Genomic DNA, 21,318 nt, shown 5'->3' with positions numbered 1-21,318 from the left:
GATTTCTATAAGTATGTAGTAATGGTATGATTTTTAATGGTAAGAATTCTTCTTATTTGCATGTCATTTGTCGGTGCATATCTATAATCTATAATAACTAAATAGGAGCAACCCACTAAGTGATTTCTCTTAACATGCAAGTTGTCCACATCAGCAGACTGCCACCTCACAAAAACTTCCAATCTCCTTCCGCCACCTCAGCCAAAAACAATTCTATTTAGCTTTTTTGGTTTTTATTTCTGTTGATAAGTTCAGCTTATTTGGTTATGCTCACCGATTTTTTTTTTGCCCAAAGTGTTCCACGATGCTCATTAAGTGGCAGGAAACGGCCGGCACACATGACATTAATATTTCTTCTCGATTGAATATCTACAGCCACGGACTACAGTCACCCTTCATCTTCTCTGTATGAACTACCTAAGAGATCAAACAACGGCGTACTCTCTTCCTCTCCCCACTATCCCTAAAAATAACTGCACGGGAGCAACCCGAGAAGTTCACGCAGATATTGCAAAATTTGGAAGGAACAGCGGTCGTATTTCAAGCAAATGCGTCGAATTCCAGGTTATGTTGTTCACCGACTAAGGGTATTTTCATTTCCTTGATGTAGCCGCTATTGCTCTTCGGTCTTCACTGCATGGCACCGCGGACGAATACTGATCACTGAAACCTCTAGAATCTTTGTCTTCACTACAATCTTAAGCTGCCAGAGATCTAGCAAAATTCGTGCCCTCCAAACCTCCAAGGTAAAATTAGTTCTCTGATTTAATTACAAAGCTTCTCTTTATTTGTGCTTTTTTTCGATAAAAGATGCTTTATTAATTTGAAAAACAGTACATCCAGCTTCTGCATAACCAGGATGCACACAGCCGTTTAAATGTCTCAAGTCAAAAGATAGAAAAAAAACTAGACGAAATACATATCGGAACGATGAAACATATAACGCCTAAGGTGTGGGAGGGGCTTCAATCCGTAGACTATGCTGCCACCCATGTAGGAAAAAAATATCCCTTCCCGTAGCCTCCAAACGTGTACAGATCTTCGTAAACAGGTCTCGGTTATCCATTCGCTGAAGAGGTAACCACAAACGGAGAATACCTGTATGTAGATGACCTGCAACAAAGAGCAATTTTTATCGTTAAAAATCTTATCATTTCTACTTAGCCAAAGCGCCCAGATAACTTCTAGCGCCCCCACCCTAAGAAGCAACTTAAACCTTGAATCTATACCGTGAAGCCAATTGCCAAAAACATTGGCCACACTAGTCCAGGGACGGGCCGGTAAAATTCAGGGCCCTGTGCGAAACATAAAAATGGGCCCTATTTTACTACAGAAATATTACTAATAAATAATTATAATATACATATATGTTTTATATGGACGTTTAAACTGAAGAAATACTTTCGGCGCCTGTAGATTCTGAACTCGTTGTAAGATAGTCTTAAAAACTATTTTAAGAGGAAATACATATATTTAGTTTAATACCTTGACCGGAAGGAGTATCCAACCAAAGAAGAAAAAAAAACATCCATTGATTTTGATGATCTAAAACTGCTTGGGTCTTAAAAACTAGAAAGAAATACTTTCAATCTCAATGTTTGATAGCATATAATGATATCCCAACAAGTACATGTATCATGTTTCAGGAAGAAATACTTTCAATATCAAAGTTGTGATTAATTAGTAATTTGAATATCAGAAGTCAAGATACCATATTACAATTTTCTGACATGTTTAAAGTTTTAACTTATTTCGGAAAGTATAGTGTGATTTACACATGCAACTTCTTAAGAGACGAGTTGCTGACAAGAGGTTCTAAAAGAAAGACACGAGTTGAATGCTAATAAAATGAATAGTCTAGTGTTTATCTTAGACTAGTCATAGTGGGGAGTAACATAGAGTAGTAACATGCACATGTTACTAACTCCATAGTGGGAAGTAACATATGTATAGTGTCATGCAAAATCATATTAATTAGGTTGTAGACTCATCTAATCTTGGAAAATGTGATGTTATGGTAACATAGCTAGTTACCACAATGCTCTTTTTTCTCAATTAATGATGTGCCATGTCATCAAAATGCTTAGTTGGCATTGCATGTAGCTCCATGTTACTACCCAAGTTACTCCCACTATGAGTTATAGGCTTCAGACGGAATAGAAAAATGTGGGACAAAATAGAGACAAGCTGCTAACAAGTGGTTCTAAAATGATGACACGAGTAGACGAGCTGCCAAATAGAGGTTCTAGGAAAAAGTGGGACAAAATAAATAAACAATAATATGAGTCGAACTTGAAACCTCTTGCAGTAGGTTAACACGCGCGAGCTATAGCACCAATTGAGCTTGTATGAACATGTGACTATTGCTCGGAGAGTACGTTATATTAAAGGACAACATAAATTTTTTGGGCCCCTAAAAAATATGGGCCCTGTGCGGCCGCACAGCCCGCACTCCCGTGGGCCCGGGCCTGCACTAGTCGAAGGATACAGGGTAGACGCTACTTGGATGATTGATCATATAGATCTCGCAAATTGGCACAGGAAGAAAATGTGCTTAATGGTTCATCATGATGACAAAAAACACACCTTGTACTTCCGTGCCAATTCCGCTTAACAAGATTGTCCTTGGTGAGAATAACACCTCGACGAAGATACCATCCAAAAAATATATTTTTAATGGTATCTTCATCTTCCAAATTTTCTTATTATTATCAACGGATGAAAGCCCGGTGATCAGGTGGGTACGTGCGCACGCGGTTTACATCCAACACGTGTCTCACGCCGTGTGTTGTGCCATTGGGCTAACCATCGCCTCCATTAACCAGCTCCAGATATCAGTGCAGCCCGCAGACACGACATGATCGAGCACCATCGAGCGACTCTGCCATGCGGGACCGAGGACCTGGAGCCTCACACCGCCAATCCGCCATCCCGTCCGGGTGCCCCAACGCCAAGCTGTGAGACGGAGGTCCTGGACGATGTCCGAGTCGACCACGCCGGCGGCAGAAATCCGTGCGCTCGTGGTCGACGGTTGTCCACGTGATGCGGGTACGGCTGACGAGATCCCGTGAATCCAGAGCATCGGACGGAGCCTCCCATCGTCGAGCGGGTGCGGGACTAGTTCGATTCGAGTAGATCTCGAGCGGGAGAGGGAGTAGCGCGCGCATCGCGTGACAGTTGCGGCGGCGTGGGAGATCCGCCGCGTCGGCCTGCGAGCCAGACCTGGAGAATGAGTGGCTCCCCCACCCTCAACTCGAGCCGGGCCACCTCCTTTCCTTCCCCAGTCGATGGACTACGTGGACATTGGCGTGCCAGGTCCTCGTCTCCTACCTCCGAGGCCCAAATCCACGCTGCATCCTCTGATAGTCTGATTCCGTTGACCGGCGACCCTGGAGGGGCAATGGAGGTGTGCTGCTGCTGGGCAGGCGAGGTGTCGCTGCTAGGGCCGGCGGCAAGGTACTGCTGTTGGGGCCGATGAGGTGCCGTTGCGGGAGCCAACGAGGTGCCGCTGCAGCTGGGGCTGGCGGCCGGCGATCTGTTGGGCGAGCAGCACTCGAGCTGGGCGTGATGCAAGGAAGAAGCTTGGCTGGGTGAGCAGCACCTCGGCGGCCACGCGGGGCAGCGGCGTGGGGAGCAGCACCTGGGTGTGGTCGCGGGAAAGAAGGGGGCCTATCCCGGGAAGAAGAGGAGCGATCGATCGATTGTGGAATAATCGGAGCGATGGCGTATGTATTTCGAACTGGGGGATCGATTGATCTGTGCTTTGTTTTGGAGAAGAAAGTCGATTTCGTTCTTGAATGATTACGCGCTTACTTGTTGGTTTTGGTTGGAGTATTTGGTGTTTAGTTAATTATCGCTGGAGATTTATTTTGTCTTGTTATTTAAATAGAAGTAGATATTAATTAGCCATTAATTTACAGAGAGAAAATAATTACTTACCTAGAACTCTCTCGTAACTACAACAACAACACAGTGCCATAAGATATAGAGTACCAGATTTTCTTTATTCTCTTCATCAAACGGATCCCATCCATGCATGCACTTTCTTTTGGAACCGTGTTCTCACCGTGAGCCTCATCGTGAGTCAGGAGAAAAATCCAACGGTGGTGAAGAATATCCAACGGCAATAGAGGCATGCACACGTACCCACCTGATCACCAAATCCACGTTCTTATTATTAACTGGTATATTAGAATGAAGTATGGTGCTGTATAATAATTTGACCGAGAAAGAGCCATCTACATGTAAATTCCATGTAAATTCATCCGGTTCCAAGCAAAACACGTCTGAACATCACATTCGGAGCCGAGGTAGCTATTACTGTGGCAATGGTATCACCTTTGCGACGAACAATACTATACAACGCAGGATATTGTTCGTTTAAGGGTGCATTGTCTAACCAAGCATCTTCCCAGAACCGTATTTGTGTTCAATTCTTGATCGAGAAAGTACCATGACGAAAAAGACACTTTTTGTCGCCATTAGACCAGCCCAGAAGTGTGAATTTCCAGGTTTAAACCACTTGTGATAACGTCTTCGAGCCGATATATTTTCTCCGAAGAATAGTTTGCCGAATCCCATCCTCGGTAAGAAGCTTAAAAAGCCATTTACCCAGCAGAGCTGAATTCTTGACCTCCAGGTCATGAACTCCAAGCCCACCTTGATCTTTGGGGCTACAAACTATACTCCATTTAACTAGTCGATATTTCTTTTTCTCGCTGTCCCCTTGCCAAAAGAATCTGGATCGATAATAATCGAGTTCATGCAGAATTCCTTTTGGCAATAGGAAGAATGATAACATATACGGTACCATATTTGTCAGTACCGAATTAATGAGTACCAATCTTCCCTCCAGGGACAGCAATTTACCTTTCCAACTACTAAGACGCTTCTGTAATCTTTCTTCCACTATTTTTCATTCAGCAATTGTAAGTCTCCGATAATGAATCGGAATACCCAAATAGAGAATAGGAAATTGACCTTGCCCACAACCAAACAACTCTGTATATAGAGTTGTATCATCTTGGGCATCACGAAAACAGAACAAATCACTTTTATGAAAATTGATTTTCAATCCCGACAACTGCTCGAAAGCCGCCAAAATTTATAATTTCAGGTTGCGAGCTTTTTCAAGATCGTGATCCATAAACAGAATTGTATCGTCGGCATATTGAAGGATAGATAATCCACCATCAACCAGATGTGGAATCACACCTTCAATCTGACCATCAGACTTGGCCCGCTCTATGAGTATAGCCAGCATATCCGCCACAATGTTGAATAACATTGGTGATAACGGATCCCCTTGGCGTAACCCTTTTCGTGTTTGGAAATAATGGTCGGTGTCATCATTAACCCGAATTGCCACACTACCTCCATACGCGCTAATTCTTATCTCCCCTCTTAACTTCTTGCCACTCTTGGCAACCAACACATTCGTTTTGCTTTTTTTTTTTTTTTTTTGAGAAACACGGTACAAACGCAGGCGCTCACATACACGCGCATACACTCACCCCTATGAACGCACACACGCACACCCTACCCCTATGAGCACCTCCGGAAGACCGAGCCGGCGGATTGGATCTTGAAATTGACGAAGTCACCACAGGCGCCTCGCTGTCGACGGGAACGTCGCCTCCCACTGAAAGAATATTCCGCCTTTATGAGACACACAGACGTCAAACCTGAGGTTTGAACTCTGGTGGGCTAGGGGTACAACCACCCTCCTAACCACCCAACCTCAGGTTGGATAAGATTACCATGTGAATTGACAAGATCCTATCTGTATTGGGTTCTTTGTTCGTCCAATCGTAAATGAGGCTCACAGTTTCAATCCAATGTTGTCTGACGGCCTGTAATCCGTATGGCAACGTCAGTTTGGAGCTGCTCTTCGACCGTCTTATCTGTCCACTTTGCTTGGTACAGCCATACCGATTAGTGATTGTGCCTCTATCCTTTGTTGGATTTTTATTACTAGCGTTGTTAGCTGAAGAACTTGTAAAGATCATGCTCTAATTACTCGTCACAAGATCAACTAAAAGAAAAGTGTTTTCCGACGTGTGATCGTGTCCATTGATTTGTGATCATTTTGCACCACTGGTCTGTGTTTCCCTAAATTATTTGTTACTTTGTTCACTCAATTCATCAGCTGGCCTACCAGTGAACACAAGACTCTTCATATCTGCATGCTTGCCCAATTCTGCGCAGCTGGTACTGGCTATAGATTGTATCTTTTGAAGGACAGATTGATTATTCAGTTTAACTTTAATATAGTTCTGAAGATGTTGACATGATTTTCATGTCTAGCTTTTATTCAGATTATATTGGAGAATATCAGGTTTATCTGATGCTTCTCACGCACACTAAAACCTATGATACAGTTTGTGAAATATATTTGCTCCAGCAATGGCCATGGCATATATTTCACATTATTTTCGTGTGTCACCATTACTTGGAACTTCTGATGGGTTATGCATGACTAAAGGTACAGCTGGTTATTTGTGTAAATAGGGCATTGTCAATTGGTGCATAAATTGGTGAATTTTCAGTTCTATGTTACCTCAAAATATTACTTTAATTCTATGTGGTCCATTAATTTTCTTTTCTTTTATTTTGAGTCTATTTTTCAACAAATTTAGTTTATGTTATTTGTGTGTCTCGCTGCAACGGCGCGGGGTATCATCTAGTACTAGCTATGTTGTGGTCCTCTTTTCAACACGTGGATAACCGTAACATATTGATTAAGATCAATACATGACTGAAGTAGATGATGAGAAATATTTTTTCCACACATGGATGATGTCCGCATCGTCTCGAGATGGTCCTTTTTTTAGTCAGTCACACTCGTTATAGTCAGCCACATTCCTGTATTTTGCCTTTTTTTTATGCGGCAAGCATCCTATCTACTCCGGCTTATATCCGGCTTGAAGTAAAAGGATTAAATGTTAGGACTTTGTTAATTCAAAGTTGGACTTGTCGAGCCTTCTGTTTTTTTAAAGGACTAAACGACTGCGGAAATAACAACACCACCGGCTCAACTGAACTTTGAATTTTCCGGTTTATCTTTTGTGAGCCCATCATTTATCTAGCTCCGTTGCATGTCATTTAAAGCAAGTACGATAAGGCATAGTCAGCTGATCAAAAAATTAAATATTGTATTTATGCTTAGTTGGAGGAAAGAGAGGATAAATGAGCTCTCATGTAAGAGCCAACTCTAGCCCATGCCATTTTGTGAGAGTCAGAGGTGGTCCATGTGTTGATAAAGTGGTACATTTCTATAACTTACTGTTGTACATGCTAGCTATATATTGACTACAGATGATATGATATACAAAGTATTCCTTATATTCAACAACCGACTATACTATTGAACTTACCGGTGTACCAACTAGCTCCGCTGTGGTCCTCTCTTCTCGTATGGAGAACCGAAACCTACTAGCTTCAAATGACTACTAATACTTGAGTATCCCTGATTTCCCTGTAAACCATAATCTTTATTTTAGGGAATTTAAATCATGGTATTACTCCAGATGCACATGCAGTTAGCTGAAATTGTGCAAGAAGATTTCGTTCCATACAGCCAAAATGGCCCAGCATCTGAAATGCAGCTATGCCATGCCAGCACCCATGAAGCCACGAGATCTCTGCTTTAGTGCTAGCTACCTACCTTTCAATTAGTTTCTGTATTGCGCTCCAAATATTTATTTTTGAAAGAGCAGTGCTGACTGCCATCTGCGTAGCAGATTTTAGCTAAACTATAATTGAAACGTATGCATTGCCTTCCCTCGAAAAAATGGGAAAATATATGAACTGGCGATGGGTTAACATTGGTTTCTGCATTGCCAAATTAAGATGGTTTTGAACAGGATGGTAGCATATTTTTTTCCTTTCGAGGAGCGGCAAGTTGATTGGATGAACCATAAGCAGGGTGGAAGATATATATTGATCCTAAATCACATGCTTTGATTTCCTATATATAGTCACCGCAACATCTCATTAATGCCGCTAGAAGACCAAAGTTCAGGAAGAATCGGGATAGTCTATATAGGTGCATGATTATCATGTAAGAGCAATTCCAATAGTACAGTCTGCTGGCTATAACAAGATGTCATGTCACTTGTAGTCATCATATAGCTAACATGTACAATAGTTGGCTATACTAATGAAGTACTTTACTAATATATGGCCCACATTTCACTCTCATAAAGTGCCTAGGAGCACGTGCAAGAGCTGGTTATTGCATAGTAGCCCACCTCCCTTCTCTCTCCTCTTCTCTCTCTTCCAACTCACCTAAAATATATTATTTAATGCCTTATAGTCAGCTAACTGGACTCTATTGTATTTGCTCTAACGATGACCTTGGCCTTGGGAGACACCCTCGGCAGAGCCAATAACTTCTTAAAAACCATGCCGCAGTCTATTTCGCACTTCCACTCTATTTTCGTTTCTTCTAAGACTGCTCATAGTGAGGGTAACATAGGTGGTAACATCACATATCTCAAAGCATTTTGGTGACATGGCATACCAATAAATGAAGAAAGAGAGTGAGGTGGTAACTAGCTATATTACCATAACATCACATATTTCAAAGCAATATGAGTCTACAATATAATTAATGACACATTGCATGACACCATATGTAAGTTACTACCCACTATGGAGGTAGTAATTTAGAATAGTAACATAACATATGTTACTAGTCTAAGTTACTCTTCACTATAAAATCCGGTGCCCAGCTCAGTAGCTTTCGCACAAAATCAACTTCGTAGTCCAAACCCAAAAAGTCCTACAGACTGACTGTTACGAGGTGATCCATTTGCAGGGTAACCTCTTCAATGCTCGCCTGATCCTGATCCTAATCCCACATGCTCATTGGCCCTGTTAGAATCGGAAAGTCCATGTTGTATACGAGTTGGACACTCGTATGTGTTGTAATCCTGTATGGCTGCCGTGTATATAAATAGAAGAGGTGGAGACGTGTATGTCTACCACGAAAACCCTAATCACCTTTTTCAACTTGGTATCAGAGCGCATCGCTCCCGCAGCCGCCGCGCCGTCGCGAGCCCCATCCGCGCCGTCGTCGCCGCTGTGAAGTTTTCCGTCCGCACGCGAGTCCCCGTCCGCGTCGCGAGCCTCCTTCCAATCCGTCGCCATGGCACAAACCGGAGCAATCCAGGTGTCCCACTCTGCCGGCGCCATCGTCCCTTCCCCAGGCTCCTCGACCCCCGTCGGTGTTGCACCGGCGGTCCGCCTAGATCATGGAAACTTCATGCTCTGGAAGGGCCTCACCCTGTCGAACCTCTCAGGCGCAGGGCTCCATGGCCACCTCGACGGTACTACCGTCGCTCCCCCGGCGACGATCAAGCAAGGGACGGACGCTGACGCCGTCGACGTCCCTAACCCGGCGTACACCACCTGGTGGACGCAAGATCAGCGTGTCGTCGGGCTCCTTCTCGGCTCTATGGAGCCGGACATGGCGTGCCAACTCATCTCCTGCAAGTCGGCGGCCGAAGTCTGGGGCGCTGTGCACACCATGTTTGGTGCACAAAGTCGTGCCAACGTCCGCCATCTTCGTCGCCAGCTCCAGACCTTGCGCAAGGAGGACATGTCCGCCACTCAGTATATGCACAAGATGAAGTCCTTCGCTGATGCAATGGCGGCCGCCGGAGCTCCTATCTCCGACGATGAACTGGTGGACTACATCATCACCGGCCTCGGGAAGGCTTACAATCCTCTCATCGGGAACCTTACCTTGGCTAACCGATCGGTGCCCTACGCGGAGTTTTACTCCGCCGTGCTTTCTTTTGAGTCCCTGCAGGCATCGCAGGGTCTGGACGCCGAGTGGTCTTCCTCGGCAAACGCGGCGACACGCCCTACACCCGTCGCCGATCGCCCCATGCAACTCAGCGGGGGTCCATATGTGACCAATTATGGTCACCAATCCCAAGGCCATAACGGTGGCAATGGAGGCGGGAACTACTAGCGCCCTGACAACAGTCGCAATGGTGGCGGCCGCGGCGGCGGCAACGGCGGAGGCCGTAACGGTGGCGGCCGCAATAATAGTGGCGGCAACGGCGGCAATGGTCGTCGCAATCGGCCCCGCTGTCAACTCTGCGACTACTGGGGGCACGCGGCGGCTGACTGCCGCAACCGCTTTAATCGTGACTACCGCGGTAACAATTCTCGAGCGGGGAACTCGGCTTCCACAAGCAACAACAACAACAACCCGCACTGGTACATGGATACTGGTGCAACGGATCATCTCACCAGTGATCTGGAATGTCTACACATGCACGAGCGCTACGGAGGAAACGATCAAGTCCAGGTGGCTAATGGTATGGGTTTGTCTATTTCGCACATTGGTCATTCAAACTTAGCCGGTTCATCCCTAAAACTGAAAAAATATCCTCCATGTTCCACGCATTAGCCAACATCTTCTTTCAGTTTATCGCCTTGTTGCTGATAACTATGTGTTTGTTGAATTTCACCGTAATTTTTTCCTTGTCAAGGACAAAGCCACGAGGAGAATTCTTCTTCACGGTAGGAGCAAGGGAGGACTCTACCCCGTCCCGCTTGCTCATGCGTCTTCAACATCCAGTCGTCATGCTTCTGCTAGTGTCAAGGTCACCGCTTCCCGGTGGCATCAGCGTCTTGGTCATCCTACAAATAATGTAGTCAAAGATATTGTTGGCTCAAATTAACTCGTGTGTTCCTTAGATTCTACATCGTCGGTTTGTGATGCTTGTCAGCGTGCCAAGAGCCGTCAGTTACCTTATTCATCTTCCTCTCGTGTGTCTACTATGCCTCTTGAGCTTGTTCATTCGATGTACGGGGTCCGAGCATGTGCCTCCTCCGGGGGTACAAGCACTATGTTAGCTTTATCGATGATTATTCTCGCTTTTGCTGGATCTATCTTATCAAAAATAAATTTGATGTTGAGCAGGTGTTTCATGATTTTCAGGCCCATGTAGAGCTCCTCCTAGGTTCGAAAATCAAGGTTGTCCAGTCTGATTGGGGGGGGGGGCGAGTATCACAAAATCCACCGTCATTTTGAGAGTACCGGTATTGTCCATCACGTGTCTTGTCCTCACACTTCCCAACAAAACGGTGTTGCTGAGCGCAAACACCGGCATTTGGTTGAAACAGGTCTCGCACTCCTTGCCCAGTCATCTCTCCCTCTTTGCTATTGGGATGATGCGTTTCTTACAGCGTGCTATCTTATAAATCGCATGCCCACACCGGTGCTTAACAAGGAAACTCCCATCTTTCGTCTTCTCCGCATGCAACCCAATTACGAGTTTCTCCGTATTTTTAGTTGTGCGTGTTGGCCTAGCCTTCTGAAATATAACTCCCACAAATTAGAGTTTCGATCTAAGCTTTGTGTCTTCCTTGGCTATAGCCCGATGCACAAAGGGTATAAGTGTTTAGACCGGTCTACGGGTCACATTTATATCTCTCGTGACGTTGTTTTCGACGAGTCCGTTTTTCCTTATGCCACACCTGGTGTCTCTGTTGATGTCTCTACCTTAGCACAGGCTATCACTTTTCCTGATAATGAACCGGTTACGAGTGCACCTGTGCGTAAATATGACACATCTTACCTGTCCACTAACCCGTCTGCATTAGACGAAGTTCCTCCGTTTCAGGTTATTGATGCGGCCCCAAGTACCTCCCAGCGGCCGATCGATGTGTATGGGGGAGCCTTGCATGGCGCTCTTCCCGATGCGGCTCCCGCTCCAGCCATGCGCACGGCCCCAGCTCCCGCCATGAGCGCGGCTCCGGCTCCTGCCGTGAGTGCGACTCCAGCTCCTGCAGCAAGCACGGCTCCAGCTTCTGCCGAGAGCGCGGCTCCTCAGCCCACGATGCCTCCCGCCGTGACTTGTGAGTCCACGGCCGCATCGTCCCCGGCTGAGACGTGCACCACGCCAGCTACGGCGCATCCCATGGTGACGCGTCATCGTGACAACACGCGCAAGGAGAAAGAATACACGGACGGTACTGTGCGCTATGATCCTCGTCGGGGGGCTTTCTTCGCTGTACCTACTTCTCATCATGTTGCCTTGACTGAACCTGCCTGGAAAGCTGCTATGGCAGATGAGTTCGCAGCCTTGTGTCAGACACGCACGTGGACATTGGTTCCTAGACCTCCGGGGGTCAATGTTGTTGGAAGCAAATGGATTTTTAAAACGAAGCATCGTCCTGATGGATCTATTGACAAGCACAAAGCAAGACTAGTGGCTCGTGGATTTACTCAGCATCATGGGATTGATTATGGTGACACATTCAGCCCAGTTGTAAAGCCTGCTACTGTGCGTCTGGTGCTATCTCTAGCTGTGTCTCGTGGCTGGTGTCTGCGTCAGGTTGATGTGAGTAATGCCTTTCTTCACGAGTTTCTATCTGAGGATGTTTATATGCAGCAACCACCTGGTTTTGAGGATGCTCGTTATCCTTCTTATGTGTGCAAGTTGCAGCGGTCCTGAAGCAGTCGCCTCGTGCGTGGTATGCTCGGTTAAGTCAGCGGCTTCATGAGCTTGGTTTTGTCTCCTCCAAAGCAGACACGTCACTCTTCATATTCTCCAGAGATGGTGTGCAGATTTATATGCTAGTCTATGTTGATGATATTGTTATCGTTGGGTCTACTCCTGAGGTTGTTGATCGCCTTGTCCGGTCTCTAATGGATACCTTTCCTATTAAAGATTTGGGGAAACTGGATTATTTTCTTGGACTGGAAGCGTCCTACAATTCAGGGGGGATGATGGTAACTCAGCGCAAGTATGCACTTGATCTACTTCATAGAGTAAATATGGAGAATTGTAAGTCCACTTCCACACCATTGTCGACTTCAGAGAGTCTGTCTCGAGTTTCAGGTACAATGCTTGGCTCTGAGGACTCCTTCCGGTACCGTAGCGTCGTTGGTGGATTGCAGTATTTGACGCTCACACGCCCAGACATTTCTTTTGCGGTGAATAAGGTGTGCCAGTTTTTGTCTCAGCCTACAGATGTCCATTGGGAGGCTGTCAAACGTATATTGAGGTATGTCAAAGGCACATTGCAAACCGGGCTGTGTTTTCGCAAGTCAGCTTCCACTGGTCTTAGTATTTTCACCGATGCTGATTGGGCTGGATGTGTGGATGATAGACGTTCCACAAGTGGCTATGCTATTTTTGTTGGACCTAATTTGGTCTCCTGGAGTTCGAAGAAGCAGCCTACCGTCTCAAGATCTAGTACCGAGGCAGAATACAAGGCATTAGCTAATGGTGCTGCAGAGGCTATATGGATCAGCTCTCTGTTAAAGGAGCTTGGAGTTCCCAGGCAGCGTACACCTATTCTGTGGTGTGATAACTTAGGGGCAACCTATCTCACAGCAAATCCGGTATTCCATGCTCGAACAAAGCACATTGAAATTGATTTTCATTTTGTGCGAGAGCGTGTTGCAAAGGGTGCTTTGGACGTGAGGTTTATATCTTCTAGTGATCAATTGGCTGATGTGTTTACAAAGCCAGCCACACGGCAGATGTTAGACCGATTCAGGACCAATCTAAATCTTGTATGTAATAGTTTAGATTGAGGGGGTGTGTTAGAATCGGAAAGTCCATGTTGTATACGAGTTGGACACTCGTACGTGTTGTAATCCTGTATGGCTGCCGTGTATATAAATAGAAGAGGTGGAGACGTGTATGTCTACCACGAAAACCCTAATCACCTTTTTCAACTGGCCCAAACTTTTCACTCCAAGGAAAACTCTGCATAATGATTTTTAGGCAACTCGTCAGCTGTCAACAGAAGTTACATGGACACGGTAAATCTAGGAAGCCTTCAGGCACATCCAAGAACCCGTTGCTGACTAGAAGAAATGTAACTGGGACATGGAGAGGGAGAGAGAGAGTGATTTGGTAGAATCATACCCTTAATTCAAGTACTTTTAGAATAGGGGCATTGTGAAATAGCGAACAAGCGACCAAAACTTCTCTTGGGTCCCAAAAGCATATAGTAAGATGAATATTCTCCAGCCGATCAAGCACCGCATGGAGCTTTGTAAGTATACACCCTTTTGATAGATACTGCAACAAGAAAACAAAACAAGGAAACACTCACATAGATTAGTCAGAAGGCAGAAGAAGGTAGAAGTAATGCTGAAGCTACCAATAGCTCACCGTCAAGAAATAACCGTAAATGTTAAGTGTTTTGATGTTAGTTAGACTGCCCAATGACTGGTTGAGATAGCTTTTGGCGTCATGCGCAACTGGAACAGATTGGTATGCTTCATATTTTTCAAGAGCGAGACCGGCCTCCTCCAGATTAGGAGCATCCAAATGAATGTCTTCAAACTCCCCATCAACATCTAGATACTCCAGTTTAGGAGCTTGAATGTTTAGACAACTGATACCCTCAAAAGAACTTAATCTCAAGTCAGTCAGTAAAGGGCAACAACAGATTAGATTTTGGATATCACTGTCGGTGGAGGAGAAACCGTCCAGGTTGAGGTAAATTCGGTTCTTGAAGCCTTGGAATACCCGAGGCAAGCTGATGATGCAATTTTGAAGGTCCATATCCTCCAGATCGCTGATAGAAAATAGGTACGATGGAATCCTATACTTTGGCCCTGAGGTCAACTCGATTTTAATTGAAGTTGGTGATCTCCTCGACAGCATGAGCATCCACCTAACGAATACATCATGGTAATATTTGTCGCCTGAAATATCGAACACCTCTATACGTCCAATGTGGAGAGATAGCACCATATCGACCAACATAACGAACTGGTTTCGTGAAAAATTTCCATCGCACAGAAATACTTCTGGCATATCAGTCCATGCATACCTCCAAGTACTTGATAGGGTGCTAGCCCTAACCGCCTCTTGGACAGTCAAATGGGAGAGGATTTTTGCCTTCATATCTAGAGGTAGGCTGCTCAGTCTGTCTGAACTCACAGCAAATGTAGCTTCTGCCTTGGCCTCTTTACGGGTACTCATTTCTTCAGAATCTAGATTAAACTGTCCTGGAATTTCCAGAAGAGGGGAAGCATAAATTAGCGTGGATGCTACCGCATACACTAAAAATACCATACAAGCATAAAATGGTGCACTAAGTTGCTTGCTCATAACAAAACCAAAAAGAAATGAAGATCGAGGGACAAAATTTAGGGAAACAAGTTCCCTATTATCAGAACTGAACTCGACTGCTTGCCGTGCTGGTTAAATGAAAAGATAAAATATCAGGAAAGGGGTTTCCTTTGTCGAATACATGAGCAATAAGGTGATTAAAAAAAGGGAAATGTAGCATTATTCACGACAATACATGTCATAGAAAATGCTATTTAGCAGTTTTATCATTTTAGTTCCAACATTAGCAATGAGCATGCCATGCGCTAGCTAACTTAAAGTCATGGTTACTGTCACAATTGTCATAGTCCAGATCAACGGTATGTGTGGAAATACTAAGAACTAGTCTAGGTTCCAAGTTCCAACTGACAGTTAACGAATATTCTTGCCAAATCAATATGCTAGTAAAAATTAATTCTACAAATTTATCACAGTAGACGCTAAAGAATAAAAAGCATTATAAATAACAGAGTTTTAAAATGGACTAAAATAAGCGAATAATCTAAACACGCAATCTGATCTCCTATTTTCACACACAATCTCGCTAGTGACTAACCCTCATGGAGCAACCCGACAACCGACGAGACCATAGAGGCCTAAGGATAGTAGATTATGAAATTACAATAATATTAAGCAATGTTATGGACAATCAAAATAGCCGAGAAGTCAGAAACACGGAGCGTCAACGAAGTTGTCCTACAAAACCTATCACCACTGTCTTGCCAGCGAGGTGTCATATGTACATTGCTCAAACCGCGATATGGGCCAAAACCCCAAAAACACGTAATCGGGGGGGGGGGGGCATGGTACCAAAGCCTCACAGAATCAGGGTGGACAATGTTACAAAAAAAACCACCAACTTATCTTCACACTGAGGCGCGCTAGGGTGCACAGAAAACGGATCGACGCCTTCACTAGTGCTACCGTAAATTTTGAGGGCTGAGGAGCTGGGGGACGACAGGGCAAGATCCAGGGTTGTTTTGGACGTACCTGGCAATGCCCTCCGGCGCTCCACAGAATGGAGGCGGACAGCGCCGCCGTGAGGCCGGCGGCTATGTCAATTTATCCGGAGAGAGAACCACGAAAGAAATAGGTGCGAACGCTTTCATCGGCTGTCTTCCCTCAGGAAAAGAAATAATGACTCGACGGGGAGTCGTGGCGACGCGGCCCATCGAAGAGATTGGGCCCGTGAAATTGTGTTCACCAGAGAATCGATCTGGTGCCTGGAGGGAGGTGATATACACCGATCTGGTCGGCACGGAAATAGTTGCCGCACACCCCCTCCACCTTCTTCCGGTAGTTCGTGGGCTTGGCCCATTAAGTTTGCTGAATCGTTTTCCCTCAACGGGCCGCAGCCCAACATCAGGTAAGCCCTTCTTTTCTTTTTCGTTTCTTTTTGTACATTTCTGAATTTGAACAAATTTTATATTTTAACAATTTTCAAATCTGAACGATTTTCATATTAGAACAATTTTCGAATTTGAAAAAATTTCATATTTGAACAAATTTCGAATATGAACGATTTTCATATTTGAACAATTTTGAATTTGAACAGTTTTCATATTGAACCATTTTAGTAATTCTCAAATTTAAACATTTTTCGAATTTAAACATTTTTCGAATATAGACTTTTCAATTTGAACAAAAGAAAAAATAAACAGAAAGAAAAAGAAAATAAAATAGAAAACGGAAAAACGAAAAAAGGAAAAAAGAGAGAAAACAAAGGCGAAATCGAAAAAACGCTAAATGGGCTAGGCCCAATACCCGACCAGGGGTGTGCGGCAACCCGCATCGGCGCCGACCTGGTCGGTGTATAGGACTGGCCATGCCTGGAGCGCAATCCCTATTCGCCGCTCAATGCGGGAGCGATTCGCTCCCGCTTAGGCGACAGACGGTGTAGGCCGGCCCATTAGCGGCTAGCAGGTATGGATTTTTCCCTTTGTTTTGTGTTTTTCTCAGGTTTTTTCAGTTTTTTCAGGTTTCATTTTTATTTTTGCTGCATTGGTTTGCTGATTTCAAAATTTGTTCAGATTTGTTTTTTCTCTGATTTAAAAATGTTTATATTATAAATTTGTTCAGATTCAAAATTTGTTTAAATTTGAAATTTGTTCAAATATGAAATTTGTTCAGATATGAAATTTGTTCAAATATAAATTTTGTTCCAATATGAATTTTGTTCAAATATGAATTTTGTTCGATTTAAAATTATTTGTTTTTTAACTAAACAATTGTCAAATTTGAATATTTTTCAATTTTAAACAATTTTTATGTTTGAACAATTTTCAAATTTGAACATTCTTAAATTTTGAAATTTTTGAGATTCGAACTTTTTTAGATTCAAACATTTTTTAGTTCAAACTTTTTTATTTTTAAACTTTTTCAGATTTGAACATTTTTTTAATTTAAACATCTTTAAAGATCTAAACTAAAAGGAAAGAAAAGGGAGAAGCAATACCTTTTGTTGGGCCCAGGTTTGGAGCGTCCCACGGGGAACCTCTTCAGGCGGAGCGAACGCTGCCTCCCGCTTAAGGCGGAGAGTAGGCGCTCCCTGCCTGGAGTGGCCAGTCCTATACACCGACTAGGTCGGTGCCGATGCGGTTGCCGCACACCCTGGTCGGGTATTGGGCCTGGCCCAATTAGCGTTTTTCGCTTTCGTTTTCTCATTTTTTTTTCTTCTTTTCCCGCTTTCTGCTTTTTTTTTTCTTTTTCTTTCTGTTTATTTTTTCTTTTGTTCAAATTGGAAAAGTATATATTCGAAAAATGTATAAATTCGAAAAATGTTCAAATTTGAGAATTACTAAAATTCGAAAATTGTTCAACTATGAAAACTATTTAAATTCAAAAATTGTTCAAATATGAAAATCGTTCATATTCGAAATTTGTTCAAATATGAAAATTGTTCTAATATGAAAATTGTTCAGATTCGAAAATTGTTTCAAATATAATTTTTGTTCAAATTAAAAAATGTTCAAATTCGGAAATTGTTCATAGAAAAATACATTTTTGTTCAAATCTGAAAATGTGCATATTTTTAAAAAGTGATTTATTTTTATTTTGATTTTTTAAAATTTTACAAATGTTCAGATTTTTAAAAACGATTCTTTTAAAGAAGAAAACAAACAACAGGGAAAAAACGAAAAAGAAAAAATCGGCTTACCTGATGTTGGGCTGCGGCCCAGTTAGTAATCCGGGGGCGCGCGGGGTGTGTGGCGACCGCTTCGGCACCGACCAGCTCGGTGGATAGCACCTCCCCCTGGAGTCGGGTCAGACCTGCAGCAAGCGGGTGAATCTAGATAAATCGTCGATTCATTTTGCCAAGGAATGTCAAAATCTGGTCAGGGAGGAGATCATGGAGATAGTGAATGTACACAATGTCTCCTTGAGTGAGAAATACTTGGGTATGTCATCTGACGTTAAAACCTCGGTAAATGGAGCTTTCAAGTATCTCCGGCATAGAGTACGAAAGAGGGTCCAAGGTTGGTTGGAAATGCTGTTGTCGGCAGCCGAAGGAAGTTCTTATCAAAGCCGTGGCTCAAGCGGTGCCGGCTTATTCCATGTCATGTTTCAGGCTCCCTAGGGGCCTTTGCCACCACATAAACATCTTATTACGTAATTTTTGGTGGGGAAGCAAAGAAGGACAGCGGAAGACATGTTGGGTGTCCTGGGAGGAGATGACAAAGCCAAAGTACTTGGGGGACTCGGCTTTCGCGATATTGAGCCTTTTAATCTTGCACTCCTCGCCCGGCAGGCATGGCGTATACTTCAGGAGCCTAGCTCGTTGAGTGCTCGGATTCTAAGGGCAGTATATTTTCCAAATGGTGATTTTTTGGAAACGGAAATTGGAACGTCTCCATCTCAGATATGGCGTGCGATCTGTGATGGAAGAGATGTGTTAAAACAGGGGTTGATACGATGAATAGGCACAGAAGAAGGAACCAGTGTGTGGAATACCAATTAGTTACCGCGAGATGGCCTCCTCCGTCCGGTCGCCTGCTTACAAGCTCAACCACCCCAGCTAGTCAGTGAGCTTATCGACAACTACAATGTGGCTTGGGACTCCCAGAAGCTGCAAACTTTCTTCTTGCCTATGGATCGTGAGCTGATCATGAGTATTCAGTTGAGTACCACACGGCAAGATGACTTCTGGGCCTGGCACTACGACAGAAGTGGAGTATTCTCGGTGCGTTCGGCATATCGCATGCTGGTGGAAACGCGAGAAAAAAGAACGGCGTGGCTAGATGAGCGGGTTGGCTCGTCGGGCGCTAGGGTAGAAGACAAAGAATGGTCAAAGACAAAGAATGGTCAGCTCTATGGAAGGTGCAGGTCCCCTCGAAGATTAAGGTCTTCCTTTGGAGGCTTGCACGGCAATCACTCTCGACGATGGACGTCCTCAAGCACAGGAACATGGCACAACATCGTAAGTGTTCCATCTACGGCGAGACGGATTCTTGGAAGCACTCGCTGTTGGAGTGCAACATGGCACGGTGTGTCTGGGCGCTAGCACCGGAGGAGATCACCGACCTAATATGCAATGTCCAGGAGACTAAGGAAAAAAGCGTGGCTAGCGACAGTTTTTAAGGGTGTACCACATGGTGATCTCACGAGGGTGGTCGTTACTCTTTGGGCGTTGTGGCATGCGCGCAGGAAGGCCATCCATGAAGGGATCTTCCAAAGCCCTTGTCCACAAACTGTTTTGTGGAGAGGTTTATATCTAACATACAGGTGATTGCTCAGCCTGTGAATGTTGTGCAAGCAAGGGACGCGCGAGGGCCTACCTAGATCCCTCCTCCGCAGTGCATGGCCAAAGTTAACGTTGATGCAGCAACGTCGAAGAATTGTACTACTTCAGCCATTGCGGCGGTTGTACGTGGGGCAGACGGAAGCTTCCTAGGCGCGTCCTCAATCATTCTCATCGGGGTCACGGATCCGGAGACTCTAGAAGCGATGGCCTGCAGAGAGGGTCTAGCTATTGCAGCTGACTTGCTACTGCAGAGTTTCAGATTGGCGACGGACTGCAAAAATGTGGTGCGGAGCGTAGTTGGGGAGGGCAAGGTTCACAGCTGACCAATGAGACGTCCTGGGTGCATGAAGATACTGACACACACGGTTGAGCTGCATAGGAAACATCCGGTCCGGTGATAGTAAGATATTGCAGACCTCCAACGAGACTCGCGGTACTCGAGTGGCATCATCGAGCGAAAGAGTGTCTCCATCAAGAGCAGACATGCGATCAGTGGCAGACATAGGAGTGGTAGCATGTTTACACTTCAACATACCAGCACGGCGCAGCAAGTCCAGAGCATACTTCTGCTGTGTAAGAGTTAGCCCAGCAGAAGACCGCGAGACCTCCAGACCAAGAAAATAGTGCAGAGCACCCAAGTCTTTAACAGCAAAATCACCACTGAGGGCAGACACAAGGCGATCAGCAACAGCATCAGAAGAGCTGATAAGTATGATATCATCAACATAAACCAGCAGATACATCGTAACCTCAGGACGCTGAAGAAGGAACAATGAGGTGTCAGCAGTGGACGGAACAAACCCATGAGCTCGAAGAACTTAGCCAAGTCGTGCATGCTACGCACGAGGAGCCTGCTTGAGTCCATACAAGGCCTTAACAAGGCGACAGAGATGCTGAGGACGGGCAGGATCAACAAAGCCTGGAGGCTGACGCATATACACCTCCTCCTCGAGAATGCCATGCAGAAACGCATTCTGCACATCAAGCTGACGAAGGAACCAACCTCGTGTGACAGCCAAAGAAAGCAGCAGGCGAATGGTAGTGGGCTTGACAACTGGACTGAACGTATCTTCATAATCAAGACCATACCTCTGTCAGAATCCCTTAGCAACCAAACGTGCCTTGTAGCGTTCAATAGAACCGTCAGCATGCTTCTTTACTTTGAAGACCCACTTGGAATCAATAACATTAACTCCAGACACAGGAGGAACAAGATGCCAAGTATCATTCTTCAGTAGAGCCTGAAATTCCTGTTCCATCGCAGCGCGCCAGTGAGGAATACCTAGAGCAGCCTGAAAATGACGAGGCTCAGCAGTGGGATCAGCGGTAGCATCAGCAACACAAGCAGAAATCCATGCAATAGTCCCATCCGTGCGTTCCTTAGGCCGAAAGACCCCGGCTCGATTGCGCGTGCGAGGTCCACGAGCTACGGGAGCTGGCGGTACTGGTGATGACGAGCTCGACGCAGGAGTCCCC

The 21,318-nt window shown here is 44.8% G+C and overlaps 1 pseudogene; it reads right to left on the bottom strand.

The window, feature by feature from the left end:
* Positions 1 to 8,321: 8,321 nt before the first annotated feature.
* Positions 8,322 to 21,101, bottom strand: LOC124672506 (annotated as a pseudogene).
* Between the last annotated feature and the right edge of the window lie 217 nt (positions 21,102 to 21,318).

This window comes from Lolium rigidum, chromosome 7 (assembly GCF_022539505.1).
Source record: "Lolium rigidum isolate FL_2022 chromosome 7, APGP_CSIRO_Lrig_0.1, whole genome shotgun sequence".
Lineage (NCBI taxonomy): Eukaryota > Viridiplantae > Streptophyta > Magnoliopsida > Poales > Poaceae > Lolium > Lolium rigidum.
This window is presented reverse-complemented; position numbering and strand designations above follow the sequence as displayed.